This window comes from Hordeum vulgare, chromosome 7H (assembly GCF_904849725.1).
Source record: "Hordeum vulgare subsp. vulgare chromosome 7H, MorexV3_pseudomolecules_assembly, whole genome shotgun sequence".
NCBI lineage: Eukaryota > Viridiplantae > Streptophyta > Magnoliopsida > Poales > Poaceae > Hordeum > Hordeum vulgare.
This window is the reverse complement of record NC_058524.1, coordinates 535,403,927-535,408,824: the sequence shown is the minus strand read 5'-3', so window position 1 is coordinate 535,408,824 and position 4,898 is coordinate 535,403,927. Positions and strand designations below refer to the sequence as shown.

The following is a 4,898-nucleotide window of genomic DNA, read 5'->3' as shown; positions in this document are numbered from 1 at the left end:
GAAAAAAGTCAAGGAGTGGGCTCTTAAGAAGATGACCGATCTATTCAGGGGATGGAAAAAAAGATTGCACCAGGAATTTATCTTGAAAGATAAGACTCCAGATTTCGATCACGGCTATGAGAAGATAAAAGACTACTGGCCTAATTTGTGGCGTACAAGAAATCGGAGGTCGCCTTGAAAAAGTCTGCAATAAATAAGACAAATGCAGGTAAGAAGAAGTAGCACCATATTATGGGGCCTGGTGGCTACGGCGGTAACATGGCTAAGTGGGAAGCACTTGAGGCATCATTTCTGGAAAAAATATCACTCCACAACCCTTAAGATGGCTCGAACAGGGAAGAAACTGGTTTTATGGGCATGGGAGCTTGTTGGACAAAGAAGGGAAGGCAATATATAACCAAATACACAAAGATAATCCCCTACCCATCAAGGACATTAGACGTGTAGTACAACATGTTAAAGAGGGACGGTTTGTTCCCGATAGAGAGAACGACGAGCTCACACGCGCCCTTGGGAATGATGAACACAAAGGGAGAGCACGAGGCTTACGAGGCTCCTCGCCGTGGATGATTGCGTTTTCCGAGGAAAGGAAGATATTTCCCGATAGAAGCCATCAGAGGAGAAAGGAAAAGGAGGCAGCTGAGAAAGCGGCTGATGCAGACGGCTGCATAATCTAGAAGAAGCAGTAAAGCGGCTACATCAGGATCAAATCGACAAACATCAAGGTAGCGGCCATTCTCAGCGGCTCATGATAGAAGCTGCATCGAATCGAAAATGCAGTGTCGCTTCCACACAGCTCCAGGATGATGGTGATGATGCAGTGACGACGGATCCTCCTCGTTGCTACCTAGTGGATGATATCACAGAGAGCACACCTTGTGAGCTAAAGGTGGAAGTTGCTAACTTAAGGTTAACCGTGGCGGTCGGCATGGCCGTACCAATTGGACATAATCCAACTTGGCATTGCTCTCCGGTTCCAGAAGAGTACGCTGTCGTCGCGCTGGATGAAGTGATGAAAGATTATGAGGAGCTGAAGCTCGACCACCCTACAGGTGAAGATAGGGATTTGACTCAACTTGGAGAAGTCAAGAAACAAACCGTTGTATGGCCAAAGGAGGACATGTTGCTTCCAAATTGGCCGCCAAGGCCACCGACTCCTTAGAGGAGCAATCCTTCTCCGCCTCCACCTCACCAGTCTCTAGCGCAATCGTCGTCTTCGCCGCCTCACCAGTCTCCAGCGCAACCGTCGTCTTCGCCGCCTCACCAGTATCCAGCGCAGCCGTCTCCACTGCCGCATCAGCTGTATCCACGGCCTCGTCAGCCGTCCCCGTCCACTGAGGATTAGAGCAAAAAGCTGAAACGTACCACCGCTAATAGAGGCGGCAGAAAGGGGTTCCGATCACCGAAACGTAAGTTGTCGCCCCTCCCAAAAGTACCTCATAAGGATATGGAGAAGAGACCTTGGGACTATACTAGAGAGGACAATATTAAGAGGGCAGGCGCCCAGAATCAACAGTGGAAGATTGACACGGCTAACAAGAAGAAGCCGAAAGAGCAAGAGTTTCCGGTCACCCCAGAAGATCATGCCACGTGCGTGAAAATGCTGAAAACCCTTGCAGATCCCCCGCCACCGTTGCCAGCAGACTATGAACGCTCTATTCTCAAGTCGTCTCAGGCAAAAAAGCAGCGGTTGAAGAGTAGTACGTCCAGCGGGAAATCAATTGTCCAGCTCGGACAACGGAAAAAACAATCGTGCCCCCCGCTCAAAGTGTATTCCGATACAAAGGTGTGCTCGAGCGGAGCTGCGGTCGAGCAGAGGAATGATGAAACACTTGGTATCGATCCAGAATTTGTTGCACAATACGGAGAAGCGGACAAGGCTCATGGCATGTCTATTGATGAGTACTTAAACCGTATGCAGGAATTCGCTGACATGACACACGTGTACCTATACGGGGCTCCTCTCGTCAAACCTGAGTTAGTCAACGAGCTACCAACAAAAATGTAAAGATTGCATGACTGATACATGCGAGCATCTGCTGAACAGCTAAACTGGATCTACTATGCATATAACGACGAGCATTACGGGCATGGAGAATGCGTGATAATGATTGAATTCGACGAATTATTTCAGTTATACAAACAAGACGCCCTCGACAAATCTATCATCAGTGCCTATTGTTTGTAAGTATTATTGCCATTAAGTCTTACTCAGCTCGTTCTTGCATGTATAATCTTACTCATCACTATTGTAATTTTGTAGAATGAAGATTCTCGAATGCAAAAGAGGACAAATCTATGAGATTGAGTTCATTGACCCATATTTCATTCATCACCAAAGTCTCGCAACGAATCCCCGCGAGACAGAGAATAACTTGGTACAAGGGTTAAGGTTTTCCGGTACCAAAAGGGAAATACTATTTCCTTACAACTTCAAGTGAGTTACTACACACATTCTATTTTCGCTTACTCGATGTTATTATAAGTGTATAATTGACTCGTTATGCATGCGCATGTTCCACTATATTCTATTAATCATTGTACCCGACGAGGGACAAGTAAAAGTCATGGACCCTAAACGCACACCTCTCGCTGAATGGGCGAACATGCAGGAATGCCTCCAGAGGCAATTTCAATCATTATGGCACTATATCGGCAACTTTTCTTCATTTCCTGATAGCAAGGAATTAATATAGAACTCCTTTATTCATTTCCTTTTCTTGGCAGGGCTTGGAAACGGTTCACCGTCAAGGCTCGGGGTGTTTGAAAGTCAGAGCTTACATTTATCCAAATGGATGTAAGTAACTACTAGCTAGATCCGCGCATCTCTTTATTCTAGTTTCAATACCATTATCATTCTTGATTATGTTTTTGATTAAACTTTGTTCTCGTAAAGTGCTTGAGGCAGGAACGGGGGAATAATTTATGTGGATACTATGCTTGCGAGTTCATTCGCCAGACGACTCATGAGAAGGATAAAAACCGGGACATAAAAAAATTGAAGTACAATAAACAATACTCACAACTTTATTTTATTACTGTCAATTGTGTCCGGTTTCATTGATATATATTAACCCCTTCTTTAAATTAGATCGAACGGTTGCTGGACGGTCTTCAACCATAGAAACGTGTACGACCAATTCAAGAGGAAATTGCCGGATTCTTAGATGCACAGGTCCTAGATGTGAAGGGAGAATATTATTGCCCGTCGATGCAATTCAAATGAAATGTTAAAGTGTAAAAGAGATGCATATGTGCATGTGTAACTCGTGTCTACAGTTTGTAATATGTTCGACAAAGCACGACACATGAGATGATGTAATATATTCATGACAGTGATGTGCAATATAATTGTTCCTTTATTGATGTGTATGTACCATCCAATTTAGTGCAAAAGAAGAATTAAAAAGTGCCCAAAACAAATAAATGGGAAAATAGGGTGCAGCAAAATAGCTCCATCCAATTTAGTGCAAAACCCTAAACCCTAAAAAGTGCTTAAAAAAAGCAGCGAAGCAATAGCCCCGGTTCGTAATAAGAACCGGGACTAATACCCCTCCCCCCGCTCCAAGCCCCGCCACGTGGAGGACCATTAGCCCCGGTTCGGGGCCGAACGGGGCTGGCATTAGTCCCGGTTCTTGAACCAGAACTAATGGTCCAACCGAACCGAGGCTATAGGCCCTTTTTCTACTAGTGCAAATTAAACTGATTTGTTTTTTAACATCTGTCGGTGGTATCAATGATGACGTGGTGTTGGTTTCACACATGTGGCAACCATGGTCAAGATGAAATATAAAAGAAGCACTAGGCATCAGACTATATATGGAATGCATCCATCAGCCCATCTGTGGGCCGTAGGATTGGAGGAAGCAGGGGCATCCGATTTGCCTCCTAGGACCTGCATGAGAGGATGTAATGAACACTAATTATGTGCTTCCATGTACGTAATAGTTTCCTAAACACACGCCCTAATCTCATGCCTTCCTTTATCGGGCCTCTTTTCTTCTAGCATCTCTTCCTCGTCTCTCCTAGACCGTTTCCTTGCTTGAATTCTTCTATCCTGGACAGGAAAAAATGGCGCATCTCAGACGTGAGATTAAACATCGTGGGATCCCTAGTACAGATTGGCTTTCTGTTTTTTTTGGTTCTAATTGCATCTCTTCCTCGTCTCTCCTAGGCTGCCTCCTCGCTTGGATTCTTCTATCCTGGGGAGGAAAAAATGGCGCATCTCAGACGTGAGATTGAACACCGTGGGATCCCTAGTACAGATTGGCTTTCTGGTTCTTTTGATTGTAATTGTTCATGTCCGAGCGTGATTGAGAAGCACAAGGAGATGCTGCCGTTGGGATTAATCGGCCATTCAGAACTCTGTCGGTCGTGAACAACTTTCTTATTGCTGTTGGTTCCATCGCTAGCTAGCTTCTATTGGCACTAATATTCACTTTTGAACGACAGTAATATTGCTTCTATTGCACATGTTTGCTTGGATCTAAATAAAAACATGTCCCGTATGTGTATTATTTTATTTTTGCTTCCGATGGAACAAAAAATTTCATCCACCGACAAAAAATTGCTTCTATTGGAATCAAAATTTGGTTGGACCAAACAAAAAATAAGGTCCAAGAGCTTTGCTTCCATGTAACATAACTTACATCACCGAATACCACATGTGAGATTAAGTCTCATATATCAAGAAAATATTGCTTCCATCGAGTACAAAAGTATTTCCATAACAGAACTAATATGCTTCTAACCAAACATAAGTTTGTTTCCGTCCTACAAATTTGCTTCTTTCAAGGCACTAATGCCTAGTAGTACATTGCTTCTAAGTTCACATCGTATGTTTCATAGACTAGACTTGCTTCCATTCATATAGTTTGCATCTCGTGTTGAATACATCG

The 4,898-nt window shown here is 43.9% G+C and overlaps 1 long non-coding RNA gene across 1 annotated transcript; it reads left to right on the top strand.

Moving 5' to 3' along the window:
- Positions 1-2,719: 2,719 nt before the first annotated feature.
- Positions 2,720-3,205, top strand: LOC123413177. Its single transcript, XR_006613688.1, has 3 exons — positions 2,720-2,797; positions 2,897-3,003; positions 3,092-3,205. It is a non-coding gene; the product is annotated as an uncharacterized LOC123413177 (long non-coding RNA).
- The last annotated feature ends 1,693 nt before the right edge of the window (positions 3,206-4,898 follow it).